Below are 22,404 nucleotides of genomic sequence, written 5' to 3'. Positions count from 1 at the left end.
TTCATTAACCTACTCTCTAAAATTTTAATAGTGCTTAGAACATATCTGAATACCCCTATTATACCTCCTACCAGAATCTGAAAATCCCAAAATCCAAGCCCCGTAGCCCAAACAGACCACTAAAACGCTGAAAATAAATAAAAAAAATCGATGGAGCCTACTCCCTTAAAGAAGGAGCCGCCTCCCTAGTGCATGGAGCCGGCTCCCTCTTTGAGGGAGCATGCTCCATGGTCCCTAGAGCCTGCTCCCTCTTTAAGGGAGCCTGCTCTTTGCTTAGTGGAGCTTGCTCCCCTCCAACAAGAGCCGGCTCTCCTCTTGTTCTTCATCTCTTTCAAGTCCGGCGATTTTCTGACGGACTGTCCTCCATTCCTAAGGTACCTAGGTGTTTAAATTAGGTCCATTGTGTTCCAAAAACAATTAAACCCTTTTTTTAATAATCGAAAACAATTAAAACCCGAACTATGTAATAAGGATTTAAAACGAGCAATTTACAGTTCATAAACGTTTACTATTTAAACAAATCAAACATTCAACCCAGACTTATATTAAGGTTTCCCAAATGTGTTCTAGAACTAATTAAGTTCATTATTCAATAACTCGACGTCAATTTAAATCATGATTTAAGCAAGAAAATTCAAAACAACCAAGTTAACGATATATGAAACACATACTGATTTAATTACATCTGACATGCAAACCAGATTAATGTTAATATTTCTTTACTCCTAAAGTTGTGTTAAAAATGCAAAGAACACGAGCCAAAGGAAGAGAGTTAGGATTAGAGCTTGCCTTTAGGTCTCAATCCGAAACCTTACACCGTCGTCTTCCTAAATTCTCCGGCGAACGTTCTATTTTCCCTTTTTGTTTTCTCCTAGACTTCTCTAAACGTCTCTCTGCCTTCACTATGCCATGAATAGGGTTCTAAAACCCTAGGCAGACCTTAACACAAAGTTATAAGCCACCCTTAAACCTAAGCCTAAGTGTAATATGATACGGAGAACTAAGTCGGCTACACGTGAAGAAAGATAACAAAACCCTAAATTAATCCCATTAACGTACTACATAATTTAAACAATTATAATAAACCAATTAATACTTAACTAAACCATTTAACAACTAATTCAATTAAAGGAAAATAATAAATTCTATTAAAAAAATAATTAATTCTATTAAAGAAAATAATTAAATCAAATAATTAAATAAAATAAATACTGTAATTAACTCAATTAATTAACAGCAATTAAAAGAACCGAGCAAATGGCCAAATAAACACATAAAAAATGCAAAGATGACAATAAAACCATAAAATAAACTACCGAGATTATCCTTTTAAAATTAGGGATATTACAGTTGTTTAGTTGTTTATTTCTCTATTTTCTTTGTAGTTTATTGCTATAGACTAGCAATATCTAAGTTTAGGGGTGTGATAAGTACTCAAATGTGTCGCATTTTAGCACTTAAGCTGGGTATTTTAGTCTATTCATCTATCTTAGTTTCATGTCTTAGATACTTATTTGTGTTTTTGCCTATTTCAGGTTAATAAAGTTCAAACAGGCTAACAAGAACCATTTAGCTCAATTTTGGTGCTAAAGAGCAAAGTTGGAAAGAAGCCAAGAAAAGTGCACCAGAAGAACTTCGATTGATCAGATGGAATCCCGATCGATCGAAGAGGTCTACAATCGATCGAAATGAGGCAGTACCAGCTCAGTTTTGATCGATCGAAGCTAAGTGTTTAATCGATCGAAAATCTTCGATTGATCGAAATGCCTGGCAGTGAGCTGTCTAATTCCTAAGGGCACCGATTTCTACCTAACTTGTGTAGCTGTGAATTTCCTCCAATCATAGGCTGTAATTCTGACTTGGTCCTTACTCAAAGGAATATGTAACTGATTTATTGAACATTATTGTATATACCGTCATAGAGATATTACCAATAATGGAAAAAAAAAAATATATATATATATATATATATATATAATAATTTTCCTCTCTAGAACAAGGGTTTTGGGAAGAAAATAAGGATGAAGATGATGATGCCAAACTCCAAGATAGCCTTTGAGGGTTCCATATCCACTACAATGAGTGGCTAAATCCTTTTCTTGGGGCTAGAGATAACCCTTAGGCTTGCTTTTCAAACCTAGTTTTTGTGTATTTTTAGGGATTTTAATTGTGATGGATATTTTGACCATGAATAAATATAGATCTTGTGATTTTTACTTGATTTGTATGGATTAATGCTTTCAATTGATCATTTGGCTATAGTCATATGTCTATGTATGCTAGAATTAATGTTCATATTTTTATGTCTAGATTTAATGAAATTGATGCATGTCTATATGTATTGATGATGTTAATCTAGTGATGGTTAAGGCATGGTGCTTAATGGAACACTGTTGTAATTTATTTGATGGTTCACACTTGTTTCTTAATGGATTATATTACATCTCTAGTTTAATTAGTTTAATTTCATGTCTCTAGTCTAGTTGTAATATAATTGCTTTAATTTCTTAGATAGGTGAACAATCCATTCTTATTTCTTAATGTTCCATACTTGTGAATGCAAAGAGTGTATGTCTCTAGATATTTGTATGTGCATTAATTGTGGTTTAATTAAATGGGTATTGGTCTCATTTGATAGGTTGTGTTATTCATTAAAATTGGTTAGAAAATCTATACTTATTTGCCATCCATACTTAGTTTCAACTGATGTCACACACATACAAGTTACAATTTAAATTTCCCCATTAATGTATAATTGCTAGTGTTTGATAAAGTGAAGTTTAGTGGTGATTCTAAGCCCCAAGACCTCTCTCCTATATCTTTTCCCTACTTTCTAGATTGCTCTTTTTACTTTCATTAATCTTTAATTGCATTTTAGTTTAATTAATCAATCACCAACAATCTTTGATCACTCGACCAACTAATCTGACATTAATTTCCATCACAAATATACCTCCTTTCCCTTGGGACAATCCCTACTCACTCTAATTATAGTTTTAGTTGGAAGTGATAGTGGCATTTTCTAAATTTAAACTTGGCCACACTACACACTTTTGCTTCCTTTGGCACTACCCACACCACTCATGCCAGCCCCGAGTAACATGGCGGAGTTACGGACCACCATTGATGGCCATTTTATCAGCATTACAGTTGAGACACTGGCCACAGCCTCTCAGTGTCCACATGTCTACCCTCCCAGCCTTGATTATCCTATTCTTCAGAGGCTATCTAATGCAGACATGGCCACCACACTTAATGGCCCTGCTAGTGCCAGCGAGACATTTGCCACTAAGACTCACTTACCCGACAGCCTATGGTTCTTCAATTCAGTTTTATTCTGAAATGTATTTATGGTGGGGCACAAGATTCAAAGGCGATCAAATTTTCTTACAGCCTTATATGCCTTCTACACAGGCCACTAGTTCTCTGTCCTGGCACTCTATTAGAGTGTTATGATGAAGCTCTATTTGGACTACATCAGCAAGACTATAATGACCCTGTCATTTTCCTTCCTTTCCTTTTTCTCAGGTTTTCACGGATATTTTTTTTTCCGTAGATCTTTCATTTTCTGGTCTTGGTTTCTCATCACTTAGTGTCGTCTCGAGTGCTCTAGAATAATTTCTGAGATTCTTTTCTCTGGATTGACAACTTCCATTGAGGACCACGTCATTTCCACATTTTTATTTTTTCGACACTATTCACTTTTCGTCATTTTCCCAATTTTGTCTTTTCCCCATTTGTCACTTTGTTGGCATAACCACACTTTTTGTGTTTGGAGTTGGTTTTTGATTTCACGTATCTTCATTCTAAGTGGTTTCTACGAAATACGTATCATTACTTTTGTAGAAAGGTACTCTGGTCGCTCTTGGTGTCCATAGGGGCATGAATGCATAGTTCTTCAGAAATAATTCTCTTTTCTTGGGGTGTTTTTTGTAAATATCTTTTAAAGATATGTTATTTTAGGGATTTTTAAGAAAATATTTTTAAAAGATATTTTCATTCTAGGCCAGTTGTGCAGTTTTCACTTTTTGGACGGGCCATTGTGCAATTAATGAAAGTTAATGCAAAATGTCTTGTTTTGAGTCTAGATCCTCGTACAGGATTTATTTTCACTTTTTGTTGAGTCGTGTTCTCATAGAATTTCCTTCTGGTTGTTTTTCTCCAGTTTCAAGGTTTTTAGCACCGGTTGCCACTGAACTTGTTCGGGGCATATCTTTCTGCTCGGGACTGGTTTTTGATGTCGTTTCTTCTGCTGTTCATATTTTCTCATTTTGGTTCTTTTTTATTCACGAAGTTTTTTCGTTTGAACACGTCTGCTCAAATTTCACTTTTCCAGACCTGGCGGGGCCCGTTCGGGGCACTTTTTAAGTTTTTCTATAAATACGGGGTCTTTAATTGAAAAATCAGATTTCACTCTCTCTCTCTCCCCTCTCTTGGCCGGATTCCATGGCAGCCATGGTTGCCGCCTCCTCTCTCCTCTTTTGAGCTTCTTCTCCTTAATGAAACGCCGTAGTGCCTTAGTGTTTTATGTTCGTCTTGGCGAGGCCTTCGATTCCACCGATTGGAATCTCATTTTAGCCATTTCTTGAGTTCGGGTTTGAATTCAAGTTGTGATTTTGATGGGGCTTCCTTGGGGTTCTTGTTCATCGTGTTGTCTCCGATGAAACCTCGAAGTATCGTCAAATTCGGAGCGGTTTCATTTTGATGGCTTTTGAGATTTTCATCTCAAATTGAGGTAGGGGGTGTCTTAGGTTTATATTCATATTGTATTGATGATTTTAGAAGCTTTTATAACTTTTATGCATGATTTGGTTTAAGTCCTAGAATTTAATTTAATTAATTTCTATGGTTAAGATTTAATTCTCATGTGGATATACAATTTAGAATTAAATTGTGACATGCTAGAAAGTTTGGCTTTGATATGTTTGTTAACATATATTAAATTGAAATTATCTGAATAAGAATTGCACTTTCTATTTAATATTTATCTTTGGTGAAAGTTTAATTCTCATGGACGTACCTTGCATTAAATTAACTTCTAATATGCTTTTAAATTAAGTCTTGGCATGTTCTTTAGCATACTTTAATTCGAGAGCATTTGGATGAGTATGAAAATCTAGAGATTTTAATTAAAGGGATTAGTTAAAATCTATTTTAAAGGTTCAATTGGCTTAATTGAGTTTTTAACTTAATATTTGTAATGAGTATGACTTGTTTACTAGCATATGTTAATTTGAGGCCATTTGAAGTTGCTTTAGAAGTTAGAGATTTAATTATCATATTTAATTAAATTCTACTCTGTTGTTCCATTGGCCTAATTAAGATTTTAATGGATGTGTGTAATGATCATGCTATGTTGCTAATATGTGTTAATTAGGGGACATTTAATTGAGATTTGAAACATAAGAATTAACATGCGCTATTATAGCGTGTAATGAATCGCGACGGCCAAAAATGATCAAAATGAACAAGAAATGGAAAATTTGAAAACCAAAATTAACAAATAATTTCAAATTACCGTTTAGCCCTTGGCCACACTTTAAACATGATTAATGAGACCCTATGAAAGAATAAAAATGGAATTCCCACACCCGATGCAAACATGGTGAAGCAATGACTTATCATTTTTTAATATTTTCATAACATTTTATGAAATCAAGAATTATATAAGATGCAATATAAATGGCATTAGCCTCCAGCCTCATCTCACTCAAGTTAAATACACCGTAAAAGGTTTACTTATGTACACATTACATATATGGAATCGAAGATACAAATTTAGACATATAAGGCTACAAAATGACATTTCACGCTAACATTTGCATGAAATGGAAACTTAAAAGCTACAAGTCATCCAAAGTATGATGAGTATCACGAACCAAGTCTTCATACCTAAAACAAATCCCCAGTAACTTCGGGGTGAGTAACATAAAGCTACTCGTAGGAAATGAGCATGCATTGACCTAGAATTTTACAAAATTATCACCTTAAGATGAAACAAGTCAAAGGGGCTCATGCCACCTAACGCCTATGTCAAGATGAGACTCGGGGAGCGTCCTAAGCTACCTTAGATCATTTCTAGCATAAATCACATCATTTATGCAATTTAACAACATGGAAGCATGTTATATTAAGCAACAAGAAATAGATTCTCAAAGTCCTTAACTTAAAATCTAAAATATGAAAACAACTAAAGTGGGTCATGCCACCTAGCGTCTATGTTCCAAATGAGTCTAAGGAATCATCCTAAGCTACATTAGAAAAATAAAACACTAGTCACAATATCGATGCAATTTAACTAACATTGGAACTTCCAATGCATCGCATAAAGCATGATTTCTCAAAGTTAACTTCCCGAAACTTAACATAGGAAATCAAATAAGGAACGACAAAATACGAAATCATCTAGTTATCAACTTGAAATGAAATGCGAAATCAAACAAAGTGGATACTTGGACATCACGCCAGATTAGACCGACACCATAGTTACTTTAGGGTTACTAGCTCATGGGTAACCTCCTTATGTGTATACTAGACTGTAGAGGGACAATCCCCCGTACTAGAACCATATCCTAGCCGTAGTCAAACAACGACATCCCCAAATTTCCAAAATCAACAAGTTATGCAACAATGTATATATTAACATGTATATACAAGATAATCAACTATCTACCACACACAATCGAATTTGGAAACACATACAATACATGCTCTAAGTTCACAACTACTAAGGCATGACAAATGTCAAATCTTCAGTGTGTGATTCGTTACACGTTATGGCAATCTCATTTAATATTGAAAACATATACTCATGAATATAATACAAGTCCATAATCATGGTTTAAACATACAACCAATGTCAAATACATGATTATATCATTAATGCAATAGAAATGGAAATTAATTAAATAAACTAATTAATTTTCCTAGGTTTCAAATCTCAATCAAATGACCCCTAATTAACACATGTTAAACAACATTGCATGGTCATTACATACATACATTCAAAATCTTAATTAGGCCAATGGAACAACAAAGAAGAATTTAATTAAATCATGATAATTAAATCTCTAACTTCTAAAGCAACTTCAAATGGTCCCAAATTAATATATGCTAGTAAACAAGTCCTAGTCATTTCAAATATCAAGTTTAAAACTCAATTAAGCGAGTGGAACTCTTAAATCGATTTTAATTAATTCTTTTACTTAAAATCTCTAGATTTTCATACTCATCTAAATGCTAAAAAATTAAAGTATGTTAAAGAGCATACTAAGACTTAATTTAATAGCCTACCACAAGTTAATTCCATGCAAGGTACGACCATAATAATTAAACTTTCACAAAAGAAATTTTTTAAATAAAAGATGCAATCTTTATTCAAATAATTCCAATTTAATATATATTAACAAACATACCAAAGCCTAACTTACTAGCATACCACAACTTAATTCTAAGTTGAATATCATCATGAGAATTAAATCTTAAATATAGAAAATAATTAAATTAAATTCTAGATTATGAACAAAAGCATGCAAACAAGTTGTATAAGCATCAATAGCATGCAAGACAACAAAAATAATAACGTATAACATCCCCTACCTCAATTTGAGATGAAAATCTCAAAACACACCAAAATGAAACGGCTCCGAATCCGACAATACTTCAGTGTTTTGTCGGGAACAATGCTGTGAACATAACTCTAAAGAGTACCTACCAAAATTTTAACTTGACCTCAAACCCGAACTCAAAAAATGGCCAAAAACGGGTTCTAATAAGGGGGAAAGATGCGCGTAGTCAAGACAAACATAAAACACAAAGGTACTACGACTTTTTAACAAGGGGAGGAAGCTCAAAAGAAGAGAGAGAAGGTCGCAAACCCTTGGCTGCAATTAAATCCAGCCAAGAGAGGGAGGAAGAAGTTGAAAAAGTGATTTTTTAGTTTAAGGCATTCTATTTATAATAAAACCCTAAAAGTGCCCCGAAAATGCCCCGCCGGGTCCGAAAAAGTGAAATTCGTGTAGACGCGCTCAAACAGCAAAACTCCATGAATGAAAAAGAACCAAAATGAGAAAAGATGAACAACGGAAGAAATGGCATCAAAAACTGAATCCCGAGCAGAGAGATATGCCCCGAAGAAGTTCAGCAACCGGGGCCAGAAACCCTGCAACTGGGGGAAACGACCAGAAGACAATTCTAAGAGTACATGACTCAATGAAAAGTGAAAATGAATCCCGTACGAGGATTCAGGCTCAAAACGAGGCATTTTTGCAATAACTTTCCTTAATTGCACAATGGCCCCTCCAAAAAGTGAAAATTTCACAATAACCCATAATGAAAATATCTTCCAAAAATATTTTCTTAAAAACCCATGAAATAAAATATAGATTCGACACTGTCATCCTATAGTAGTTGTGGATTTAGAGCATGTATTGTACGGTTTTAACCTACTTGTGCCTGGAATATAGTTTCGTGCTATATATATATATTTCGTATATAAGTTGTTAACTTATTTACTTTGGAGTCACTTGGGACATTTGTTACTGAGACATGGCTAGAGTTTGGCTCCAGTGCGTGAAGTATGAGTTCTCCCTATTTATAGTGCGCACTTAGGGTGGTATTCCTAGCGGGTTAATGCCCGGAATAACCGTAGGTCTTGGCTTTATCCAAGGCATGATGTCTAAGTATTCCACTATTTGATTTCGCATTCAATTCCAAGTTGACAACCAATGTTTAATTGTGACTTGTGGTTTTGGTTATTGGCGATTTTATGTTGTTAAGTACATTCTGTATTATGATTTTTAATCGATCATCGCAGGTTTTAAATGTTGTTAAGTACATTCTGCATTATGATTTTTAATGAATCATCGCAGGTTTAAATGTTGTTAAGTACACTTATGCTTTCTGATTTTAATGAGGTATTGCAAACTTTGATATTGTTAAGTACATCTATGATATATGTTCAAATGTAACTTAGGAATGATTCTATAGAATCATTTGGAACATAGACGTTAGGTGGCATGACCTACTTTGGTTGTTTTCGCATTTTAGGTTTCAAGTTGATAACCTTGAGAATCTATATCTCGTTGCCTTGTATAACATGTTTCTATGTTGTTGAAATTGCATGTATGATGTGATTTATGCTAGAAATGTTCTAAGGTGGCTTAGGATGCTCCCTGGGTCTTACTTTGACATAGACGTTAGGTGGTATGAGCCTCTTTAACATGTTTCACCTTAAGGTGATATTATTGTAAAATGTTAGGTCCTTGCATGCTTATCTCCTACGAGTAGCTTTATGTTACTCACCCACGTAGTGGGGACATTTTTCAGGTACAAGAATCAAGGTTGAGATTCTCATTATGCTTGGATGAATTTTGGACTCAAAGGATCCATTCTTGTGAAGGTTGGCTTGAAATGCCCTTAGTAGCCTTATTTGTCAAATGTATATATTTGATTGTTAAACTTGTAATGTGTGCCTAAGAACACTTTTTGATTCTCATTTTATGTATATGATATGAGGCCAAGGGCCAAGCTTCATTTGAAATAAATGATTATTCATATAGTTGTATCTTGCCCTTAATGAGAATATATGGAAAAGCATGTGTTTTAGCATGTTGTTTTGCACTGGAGTGTGCTTTATGTATGAAATTCATCCTGTAGTATTCTTTTGATATGTATGAGGTGTGGCCAAGGGCTAAACGCCATTTCGTTTTCATTTATATGCCATGGGGTTGTATTTCATATTTTTAAGGTAATTTTGTATGAAATTGAGGTTTGAGAGGTCATATTTTACATTGGGACTATTTTGAGGCCTTAGGCCATTGTAACGCATCTAAAATGTCATTTTACCTATGCGTGCATGTTCATATTTCATAAAGTACTTAAGTTGCAACTTTTGACCTATTTTTGGAATGATTTATGGATTTTTATGAAAAACTCATGTATCGGAGCATGGTTTATGATTCTTTTTGGTTTAGCATGTTATAAATGCTTAATTGTGGCTTTGGTATGTTTTGAAACATGTTTTGAATCAAATGGAATTCATACGTTTCATTAAGGTTGGGCTGAGTGAGTTTTGAGCACTCTACAGCAGCCTTTAGATTGCAGTAGCAGGGGCGTCAGTCAGCTAACGAGCATCGTCGGTTGGCTGATACATGCTCGAGGGTCCATTCCAGTAGGATTTTTAGGAAAATCATCATTTTGGCCGATCGATGATTAGGGTTCGGTTGACCAATCCTCCCTGGAACCCTTTTCTTCTTAGTTCTCTTGGACAGCTTTGTTACACCAACTTTAGGAGATCATATCTCTTTCATTTTAAATCCAAATTGGGCCGTTCTTTAGTCTAAATTCAAGATCTTGAAGTTAGCTTTCTAATGGTACTAACCATTCATTAAAAATTCATTTTTAGTGTGAGTTATTCCAGTTTTAGTGAGATAGGTTCGGGGTAACTCTTAAACGGAGAAGGCCACTTTGTTTTAAATTCATATCTTTTTCGTCTTGACTCAGAATCAGGCAATTCTTGATTCTAACTTCATTCATTTTTCATTGTCTTTCCAATGGTGTGCACGGTGGCACCCATTTTAGTGTGAAATGACCATTTTGCCCTTTATTTGTTTCCTTTCAGCTTAGGCATTCTTGCTTCATTTGCTTGCCTCATTTGAGTTCCATGGCTTCATGTGAAGTCATTTTGGTGCCTTAGGGATGATGAACATCTATGGAGGTCACTCTTCTTCTTTTACTTCCGCATTTCAGATCCATTATCGGGTCATTCCTTCAGTTCATCACTGACGCACCAGGTTGAAAAACTTGGGCCGTCACAAAAACTAAGCCCAGGCGGGGCAAGTTCCTCCCCTTTGCGCATTTGATTACTCAGATCCTCCAGGACTAGTGCTATCCTTTCCACCCGGACTAGCATCCTGAGACAGGGACTTGCCACTATGGCAAGAAGGACTAGAATAAGAGCTACAATGCTCTTATTAAGAGTCTAGAGGATGAGGTAGTCTTGGCAGCCGAGGAGGCAGAGGCGGCAGCAGCAGCAGTAGCAAATGATCCAGTAGACGCACCGGTGGTTGCAGGTGCACATATGGAGATAGACTTGAAGCAGCAGCCTATAGAGGAGTCACCACATTATTCTCCGGTGGGGTCTCCACTTCATTCTCAGGAGCAGAGTCATGATGAGCATCAGTCTCCCGATCTCATTATTCTTGACGCTCTAGCTCAGACACCCGACTTGGGGGAGCGTATCTAGACCTTAGAGGATGTCGTAGTCTCCCTCCGAGCAAATGTGGCCTCTCTCAGCACGGATGTGACTACTCTCCAAGCTGATGTACTGATTGCACTATAGGGCATTTCCAGAGATATCCGAGGTTCACGCCCCCTAGACTGACCTCCTCTGGCTAATCACTTTCTCTTTATCATCATATATATCGGTTATTTTTTCTATTACTTTGATACTGATATTATATTTTTGTGGCCAGTCTGTTGGCCCGATACTGTGATGTACTCTATATTATTTTTCTTCTATTATCTATGCATGCGATTTTTGGATGTTAGATTATTAATATGATATATCTATTTATGATTGACTCCATTATCAGGTGCATCCCAGTGAATTCAGTGAGAGAGTGCTGCCCAAATTTTTCAGGACCACCCTTATTCCTCTCTCTTTATTTCACTTACTATCATACTTGCACTAGCATGCCCACTGTGCACCATTATTATCTCATTTGCTATCTGATGAGGTTTTATCTTAGTGCCATCTTTTCAGGACCACAGTTAATCCCAAGTTTAGGGGTGTTATACCACTCACTTCGGATACTTGTGTCCCGGCCATTCTTTGCCATACATTACAAGAAAAAAGGGCTTCTACGAGGGGCCAAAAGCACCGTGAAAACTTATTCACAGTGCATTAGAGAGCATCGTGTATGAGGGTTCCGTAAATACTTAATTTTTTTACGGGAAAAAATCTATCTCGTAGAAAAATAATAGACTTGCCATAGAAAACAATTCTGTTTATATATTAAATTTATTTACACCATAGATATTTTCCCGTTAATAATTAATTTACGAGGCACCGACGCATGCTGTAGAATAGTTTTTTTACGGCGAATTGTTACTATTCATAAATAGTAGAAAAGTTTTCTACGGCGAATTGTAACTACCCATAAATAATCTCACAAGGCACCAACATATGCCGTAGAAATGTTTTCTATGGCGAATATTAATTACCCATAAATAATCTCACGAGACACTGACACATGTCATAGAAATTCTACAATATAAACCATTCTCACGAGGTGCCATGTATGCCATAGAAAAGTTATTTACGGGGATTTTCACTAATATACGACCTTCTATTTACAGGGTTTCAAGGTCCCTGTAAATAAAATATATATCTATATATTTTTATAAATAAAGCACCCTTAATTAATGCCAGTTAATCAATCATCCCCAACCTGTAATTCATATCACTTTTAGCTATAATTCAATTCAAAAAACATATCCCATTAAACATATCAAAAAAATTAAAATATTTTTACAATTCATTATTTATCAATGTGCCAAAACAATTCAATATTTATCAATGTTCCAAAACAGGAAGTAAATCCATTTGTCAAGAAAATCATCAATTTCCTAACACTTCTATTGAAAAATTGATAAACCTTCTAGCACTTGAGTTTCAGTTTGCACTTGTCAAAAAACCACCTCACTGTACAAAATCCAAGGAAGTAGTTGCAAAATCCACTGTACAAAATCCAAGGAAGTAGCTGCAAAATCCACGGTACAAAATCTAAGGAAGTAGCTGCAAAATCCACGGTACAAAATCCACGAAAGTAGCTGCATCACACAAGTCTCAAATTCAGAATGCTAATAAAAAAGCGAAAGAACAAGATTATCATTTATGAATCAAACACAAACATTTTGCTAAGAATTTCTTTCTTAGATCAGCCAAAAATATTTCAAGCAGATAATTTTGAACTATGAACTAATTTTGTTTATCATTTATGAACTATGAATTAGTTTTGTTTCCACGGAAATCAAATGCCCTATCATGGAAATTCTTGCTAATTTCCTGAATTATTGATGGTTAGATTCAATCAACTACACAAATAAATTATCATCAAGTCATCTAATTTGTTAATTAAAGCACAAAGTAGAAATTTTAACAACAGAAGGTGAGATTTTGAACAATTCACTCCAATACCAAAATCACATCTAAGATGTAAAATCCACCACCTGCATAAAAATAGTACTAGGGTTCCTTAATTGATTTGAAATTAAATTATGTGATGGAATTTAATGTGCAATTGCAATTTTACAAACCAAGTAGACCCTCAATTACTCCCAAATATAGTATTATATTAATTCAATAGAGAAAAAAAGTTAAAAATTCACTAATATTCCCCCATGTTTAACAAAATGCAAGAACTTTTTTTGTCAAACAGATTTGTAAAATGATGTTTACAAGAAAAAAATCTAGAATTATATGCCAATCTCCATTGGCAAGCTTTAAGAGCACTGAGATTGATGATAAATTAAACATATACTGAGATTGATGATAAATTAAACACTACTGTGATTACTTACCAAAATTACTTATGATCATAGAGATTCTTGCTTCAATTTAAGGATTCCTTTCATTGAAAATTAAAGAATTACTCCCAGATCAACTTACTCTTCCTCATCGATCTTCAAGTTTTACTTTCAATATATTAGGTTCATAATATAATCCTAGTAAGTTTTACTTTCAATATAATGAAAGAGGAAGTGACAAGCTTGTAGAAATCCAGGTTCTAATTCCAACTCGAATTCTAATATTCATTTACAGTATAGGAACTAAATGCTCTACAATGACCTTGACATTTACAATTTAGCCTACTACTACTTCAGTCCAATATGTTTCAGAATGATTTTCAGGAACTTGTCATTTTGGATTGTAAATACAATGTATGTGTGTTAAAAATACAATGTGTGTGTGTATATAAATTTTCTATACTCTGTATATTTGATTATATATACTAGATTACAAGATGATGAGGAAATTGTGAAGTGGTGGAATGACTACAAAGTAAGGGTAGGAGGCTAATGAATTGGAAAAATGTGTGACGCAATTTATTATTTTAGAAGTATATACGAAACTTCTAAGAAGAGTTTAACTAAGTATTGAGATCTTGAATAATATTTTAACTTATTAGCCCATAGAACATATCTTGGTAATTGCAAATTAAAGTCTATTTTGTCCATTTCCTGCAAGTTATCTTATATGTATGTATACATGTGTGTGCTTACATATTTCTTTATATATATATAATTGAAGAGGTGGAGACACATTTGACAGAGAAGAAGCAGAGCAGGGTAAGCATGTGTGGGAAATTCATCCCACGGGATGTGGCAATCAAGATAAGGAACAAGACTAATCGCAGAGTTGAGATACTAGACATACAAGAATTCAATGCCAACAATGAAATTATGAATGATTAGAGACCCTTCATCACTACTTATAATCTGTTATCCAATCAGCACCAAATTGAAACTTGTATAGCATGATATATATATATATATATAACAAGATTTCTAATCAATTTGTTTTTCTTGAATCATCATTCTAATTATCATCTCTAATCCAATTATGATTCATCACTTCCATGTTGGGGAGATTCACTCAAATTTTCCCTGTGAAAGTACCAGATCGTGTATGATTGATCCATTCCATTTTCCAATAAATGCCTAAACTCCATGTCGAAGTGTTGGTGCTTTGCATTTAGACAACAATTACAAGGGCATAAAATCTTTTCTGGATGGCCCGCATTCACTTGCGCCTGATCAGCAAACCTCCGTGCTCTTTCTAAATACTTTAGATCTACTCTATAAAATTAAAGCTTTAACATTTAATTAAACATAAAATTAGTGTAGACAATATTAACTTTTATAAGCACACTCCACTACATATAATAACCTCTAAGTCATGTGCATCCATTCTTTATGTATCACTATTTGCTTAATTATTTTGTCTAGTAACCAATCACAAAAGATAAAAAAATTTGTCAAAATTCTAGCAAGAAGAATATATAACTATATTCATGATAATGTGAATAAAGGCAGAAAAGGGTCTTTTCAAAGAGTAAATTGGTAATGAAATAACTCCTCTCAGATTGTAGAACAAAAAATTGATATATAGTATAAATCTTATTAGCACTTAACTTTATTAGGTGGTCTATACATGCATTTTGTATTGAAAAGGCAGAAAAGGGTCTTTGCTATGTTTGATCATTCTTGGTAGAAGATATCAAAAATCTGGAGTTCAACAACAATCCCCTATTATTATTAAAGCTTCTAAAATTACAAGGCAGATTTTTTGAATGTGTCATATTCTCTTGGTGTTCATTGCAAGACCTGCTGCAAATGTCTAGTCTTTGAACATTGGCCTACTAAAGATCATCTACTTGATTTAAATGGGAGGGGCTGTTGTGTTTTCCTTCAGCATTTCTACGTGGTTTGGCCTTTCATTTATTATTTTAGCCTATCTTGTCTTTTAACACATTAATAGGCCATGTCTTATTGACGACCAATAATACATCAAACTTGCATTCAAGCTAAGAAATACTCTAGTCCATATAATTCTATGAAAGAAAATTTTAAATCCTTTTCATGGTCATTGGCCAACTGCAAACATAATTAAAAGACAAGGGCTATAATGATAGAGGAAAAGGAGGAACCAAAAGCAAATCCGGGAAGATAACTTAATTTCTTTTTGCAACAATGATATGACACAGACCTTGTAGCACCAGGAAGTAAGTTCCTGCAAAGACTTTCTTCTTTCTGCTATCTTTTCTCTAAATCACTGTGAAAGAGAGAGAAAAATGTCAATGCGAAACAACTGTAAAAAACAACGATGTGCAAAGATAAAGGCCTGAAAATAATTGCAAAACAAGATTGTAGCAAGGTAGTTGAAGCTCTCCCCTCATTGTTCACCAAAATAAACACATCTAGTTATAAGATCACATTTACTGACTTGTTAATATATTATCAAATCTCTTTAACACGCTTGTCCTTTTTGTCTGAACTCTTTCAACTACATCACATGTTATATAATTCATAGGTATAAAGTTTTTGTACACAATTACAAAAATTTAGTTCATCTCGCAAAGTCAGAGTTGTGCAAAAAATAACAAATCAGTATTCTACCACCAAATGCGTGCATGATTAATGCAAGATGAATTAGTGATGCACAAAAATCTCAAAGCATTGTGTTCACAAAGACCTACTTCACTTACAGAGAGTGGAAATGAGAGCAAGTAAACGAAGTCACTTCAGTTGAGTTAAGATAAAGAACAAAAACTTCAGTATTTGATATCAGTAAACACAACATACATCAACTACAAACAAGAAATTCATTGGCACTGTGAGGTGTAATCATCATGATTTTATAGTGTAACAGGAAATATTGGTCAAACTATTTAGCTTGTGGTTAGCACAAAATCCTCAACCATCCTCTACCACTCCAAATAATTGCTCAATCTATTCACTGACATTTTTTTTTTTAAATGAATAAACATGAACAATGTAATTTAAAAATAAACAGAATGACTCCTGTCAACATTGAGGGGAGTAAATAAAAGGCTGCACAATCAATGAACCCATTGTTTCGATTTGTAGACTCCACAATGTTCATAAATTTTCACCTAAAGCAGCAATCAAGGCATGTAATCTGTAAATGGATACAGATCAATTTTAGTATCATATTTATTAAATCTCTTATAGAACCTTTTTGACCACAAAAGAAACCTGAATTTTTAGTTGCTATCAGCAGTGAGGTACACCGAGCTCCCTAAATAGTGATTATACTTGATTCTCGCTGACCACTTTCAATCTGATATCAAAAGCATAGCAAATCGATAATGAGTAAAGATACAAAGGCACTTTCTTGAAAGTAAGATCAAACTCTAGAACCAAATCCCAAAAACATATATATATATATATATATATATATATATATATTCTTCTAAAGCAACTCTGTTCGCATCTCCTCACTTTCAAATGAATTGACTGATTAAATTGTTGACAGACGTATTGCAACACATTCATCAATTTGATGGTTTTGAAGATTGAACACACACATAACCACAAAATGTTAAAGATGAAAATGAGATTCTTTGACAAAAATGCACAGTAATAAGCGGTATACTCTGTAAATGAAGCTCAAAGTGGAATGCATAACCGACCATCTAATATCATCCTCCCATCTTTTCTATGTATAAACTTATTCGAATAACCAGAAATAAACATGAACAATGTAATTAAAAAATAATAATAACATTTCAAGGAACTGATTTTATAATGAATTGCTCAAACTATTCATTGACATTTTTTTTTTCATTCCGTAAGCATCTAGTGAAAAAGTACCACTTAGTTACCGTCTTAGGATTTATAGTCACTTGTTGGCATGGTCAACTTTTACACATAAACACAACTCCTCTATTTACTCTTCTTTTATCTTCGGAAAAAATAAATAAATTACTTGGGTTTCCGTCAACGTCGCTGAAATTAATTGGGTTCTCTTCAATCCCACGCCATTTGCCATGTGACTCTTTTAACGGTTTCTGAGCTCCATCCCATCCCTAGTTAGCTACCAACTCCCAGATTCCTCTCTCTCTCTCTCTCTCTCTAAATTCTAAATCCAATGGCGATATCAATATCCCTACTCCATCCTCGAGGCTTCACAACGCTCTCTCCTATCATAAGCCAGTAAGTGTTTTCTCATTATTCTGCTCATTTATATATTATTATTTTACTTGCTCTTTCCATATATCTATCTACAGTATTATACTTGTACATGTGTGTTGGTCTCCTTGCCAATTACAAGAACATGCCTGCTTTAACTCTCCAAATTCATATTATTCTACTTTTAGCTTCTCATTAATTTCAATCAACTCCTTTCATTTTTTAAATTTTTTTTTTTTTTTTTTTTCCTTCTTCCTTTTAATTAGCTGTTACTGCCCAAATAGTTTTGGGTTTTTTTTTTTTCCACAGTTTCGCATTGTTCATTGGTGTAAAATGTAGAATTCTGTGATGATGAATTTATTATATGTAGGATGTTATATAGGAAACTAGTCCCTTGCAACAACAATGGGGTGTGCATCTTCCATAGCTGGAAGCAAGAAAAAGAACAATGTCCCCTAAGTCGCTGTTTTTGTCACACCAATGCGTCTTCCCGCACAATCTGATCTTCAAACTACAGTCAGAGGTCTCATTCCCAAACATCTGGCCGATCGAATCATTTCACTTCGCAATCAGATTGTATTAGTCGCACAGGACACTGGTCTGCTCTTATAAAAACGGCTTTTAAATTTTGTCACTGCATTAAAATTTGATCAATATTTTATGCTCCAGGCTTTAATGTGGAAACTGTTGAATACAAAAATGTAAGCTTCACAGTTTGGGATGTAGGAGGTCAAGATAAGGTAGGATGCTTAATCCTCTTTTGTGAACATTTCTATAATTTCTAATATTTTTTAATACATTTTCATATGCAACGTTACCTGGATCCCATTGCTAGCTACACACACATTTTAACCTAGCTATGGTTTACAGATCCGCCCTCTACGGAGGCACTACTTTCAGAATAAATTTGACACTTTAGGGATTTCATATGAAATTAAATTGTGTTCTAAATTTCATGATTTAAAATTGATGCTCCAAAGCTTATTTTCTTACAGATAACCCATCATTTATAAATTTTATTTTCATCTTGGAAATTAAATTTGTTTATTTCCCCTTTTTGCTTTCATGAAACCTTTGCAAAATTAGGAGATGTAATTAATCCGATTGAATTTTAGAAGTGAAAGATTTAGTATCTATGGATTTGAAAAGAAAATAAGAAATAATCTGACTGCGAGCAACTGCTCAGATGTTTCTATTAAGCTATCAATCTCAAGCACTTTCTTCTGCAGGTGGTATAAACAAATAGCTCGTTCAAATAGATCAAATTAGGAATCAGTTCACACACACACACACACACACACACACACATGGAAAGGATGAGAGGCAACTGTAACAAGGTATGTACCGTCATCCATGGTGGCTCGATTCAACTTCAATTTTTGGTCGCTGGTTGAAAACCCTAACCTCTTCGCTGATGATCGACACCGTCGGGAGTCCAATCTGAGAAAGATGAGTTTAGGAAATCAAGCTTTCTTTCCTCAAATTACTGCCATCAACACGGTTCGTCCAAAGAAATCGATAGATAAGAAATTCAGGTCTCTCTCTTTCCACACTCTCGTTGAAGCTTCTTTTGGGAAGAAAAACTTTAAAATGGGTTTTTTCTTTTTTTCTTTTTTTGTCCGCCTATTTAGTTTGCCACTTTGGCACTTTGGCGAGGGAGTGAAATTTTTTGGTGGGAAAGTTTTTTTGGTGGGTTTTTTCCTTTTTTGTCCGGCTATTTACTTTGCCACTTTTGGCAGTTTGGTGGGAACTTATTTACAGCACAAAAAAGGCGCCTTAAGTGTAAAATTTATTCACGGGCTCTTTAATACACTGTAAAATAACTTAAATTCATTTTTCCAACTATATTTTTTAAGTAATTTTATTAATTGCGCCTATTCAATTTGGTGGGCAAGTGTTATTGCTTATTTACGGGAAAAAAAAAAAGGCCTTAAATGTGAAATTTTTAACGAGAAACATTTATACCGTTAAAAGTATACAAATATGCCGTAAATATATCTAAATATTCACCACCTCTTTAATACACCGTAAAAATATTTTTCTATGACGATTCTACTGAATCCTCGTGAAAGCATGTCCTATAACGTAACAATTACGAGGATTCTTTTAAAAACTCCGTAAATGGTGGTAATCATGAGGCAAATTAAAGAAGCCCCGTAAATACTATATCGTAAAAGCCCACAATTCTTGTAGTGATAGCTGCACTGGTATACTCTTTCCTCTTCCTTTTGTTCTTTTTGCACATTGAGGACATTATGCCATTTAAGTTTGAAGGTAATGTGTGTTCTTTGCTTGCATTCAATTCAAAATTTTAAGCATGACTTGTGTATTTGAGGGATTTTTATGATTGGTCCATAACTAGCTATGATTTCGATCTTTTGAGGACTGTATTGCTTAGGATTTAAAAATTACTTGACTTAAGAGTCCAATACTCCTTGTATGCCTTGTGGATACTATTTAGGAGTAAATTTTTCGAAAGATTGATATCTTGCTTGCACTTATGATCCATATCATCTTGACTTTGTGATTGTTTTGAGATTCACTATAGGATTCTATACTAGCACAGGCGCACACTAGCATTCATTTGTAAGGTACATGCTTTGTTGATTATTAATTTGGTTATATCCCAATTGAGCTAGTAGTGCATTAAAAACTTTCATTCTCGATAAAGGTGGATAATAAACCCTTTTCATTAAGTAGCCGGGATTTTAGCCTCATCAAGCACTGAATTTCTCACGCTGAAAGATGGAGGGCCCAAACTTTAGGTTAATAACTTAATAAATAAATAAATAAAAGTTGTTGCAAAAGTAAATAAAAAAGTGAGAACTTCTCCCAAAAGGTGAGAAGTGGGAAATGATTAGATGGAGGTTGTTTTAATTTTATAGCCTAATTGATTTGAGCTTGTAAGTCCTTAGGGGTGTTTAAACACCTAATGCCCTAAAGTCGTCCGGTTTGGGAGTCATTAATCTAACGCTCAACCTCATAGATCACTAGAAAGCTTAATAGATTAACACATTGCACTATGCTTCCATCTTTGATCCTTAGGGATAGAAAAAAAAATAAATAAATAAAATAAAATAAAATAAAAATCGAATGAAAAGAATAAGCGCACATAGATTAATAAAGTTTTAATAAAAGGTCCACTCTTTGTCTTGATGATCGGTACTAGATTTGTGTACTAGTTTGAGGGTAAGAATGTGATTATTTCTTTAGTTGGCTTAAACAGTAACATATTTGATGCTGGTTCACTTAAAAAGGATTCTATAATTGTTTTGATTTGCATGATCATTTTCTTGATGCGTGGAGGATCATATTTGTTTGTTTAATGTTGAGATTTTGGGAGATTACTTGGAAATGGTTGAAAAATTGCATACTTGAAGTAGTTTTCTCCCGATATTTGTTTGAAATATTAGTACCTCTTTTGTGAGAATGAGCTTAATGCTTATGGGTATCATTTCTGGAAGCCCTCATGAGACTTCAATCGTCCACTAGGAGTAACCTAGGGGTTCAAAAGGCTTGTTGCATGTGCTAAATGCAATCGTGTTCCTTACGAAAGTGGCGTTATCCATTTATTGCTTTCTAGTTCATAGTTGTATAGTTGTTCATTTCTATTCCTTTGTAGTTCATTGCTAGGGAGTAGCAATATTTAAGTTTGGGAGTGGAATAAGCGCTGAAAAATGCGCATTTAAACCCCTTAAATTTGAGTATTCTAGGACCTTATTCTATCTTATTTTGCCGTTTTAGTCTAATTTCATATTATTTCCCTTTTCAAGCACTTATTCCCAAAATAAGTCAATTCAGCTAAATTAGAGAATAAAAGATACAATCTCAAGCTTAGTGGAAGAAATGAGCAAAATGGAAGCAAAGTGGTGGGAAACAGCCATCTTCGATCAATCGAACCAAGCTCCGATCAATCACACAGTGATCGTTCCAACCATACCAAGATGGATCGAGCCTTTTGTCCTTATCCCTAGCAAAATATCTTCTTCGATCGATCCAACATTTTCTTTGATCGATCGAACCCCTTCGATCTTATCCCAACCTACCACTTTTGTCCTTTTCCCAAAATATCCCAAAAATATCTTAGATTTGTCATTATTCCAAAAAGGCGCCGCCATAGTTCAATCGATCGAACCATCCTTGTGATCGATCTCCTCGAGTGCGAGAAAAACAGAGTTCCAGCCAATTAAAAGGTGTGTTTGTGGTGCAATCATTTGGAGCTCCTATATAAGGATTTTGGGCCATTTTACATGATATATAACTTTAGATACAATTTTAGAAAGGAACTATTACAAGAGAGGTTGGAGGAGTCTAGAGATTAGAGAGACACACACTATTTGGGAGTTCTTTCACTCATCTAGGGTTTTCATCAAGGAGAAGAAGATCATTTCTACCATGGAGATAGCCCTTGAGGGTTGGATGACTACATCAATGAGTGGCTAAACCATCCTCTTGAGGCTAGAGATAGCCCTAAGCATGCCTCCTAGACTTTGTGTTGTAGTTCTTGTCTTGACATTTGATATGTATATGAATCTTGTTTCTACAATGATTTGTGTAGTTTAATACTTTCAATTGATCATTTCATTCTATTCATATGTCTATGTATGCTAGAATAGATATTCATGTGTTTATCTCTAGGTTTAGTGACATTGATGCATGTCTATGTGTGTTAATATTATGAATCTA

General features: G+C 34.4%; 1 long non-coding RNA gene across 1 annotated transcript; it reads right to left on the bottom strand.

Annotated features, from left to right (window-relative positions):
• Positions 1–12,507: 12,507 nt before the first annotated feature.
• Positions 12,508–19,595, bottom strand: LOC132293764 (uncharacterized). Its single transcript, XR_009477911.1, has 4 exons — positions 19,064–19,595; positions 16,783–16,867; positions 15,773–15,838; positions 12,508–12,834 (listed from the first exon to the last, which is right to left on the bottom strand). It is a non-coding gene; the product is annotated as an uncharacterized LOC132293764 (long non-coding RNA).
• Between the last annotated feature and the right edge of the window lie 2,809 nt (positions 19,596–22,404).

Source organism: Cornus florida, unplaced genomic scaffold (genome assembly GCF_030987335.1).
Source record: "Cornus florida cultivar Cherokee Brave unplaced genomic scaffold, ASM3098733v1 CherokeeBrave_3.0.0_Hap2_Chr01, whole genome shotgun sequence".
NCBI classification, from domain to species: Eukaryota; Viridiplantae; Streptophyta; class Magnoliopsida; order Cornales; family Cornaceae; genus Cornus; species Cornus florida.
The sequence above is the reverse complement of the archived record's forward strand: the minus strand, read 5'-3'. Positions and strand labels throughout refer to the sequence as shown.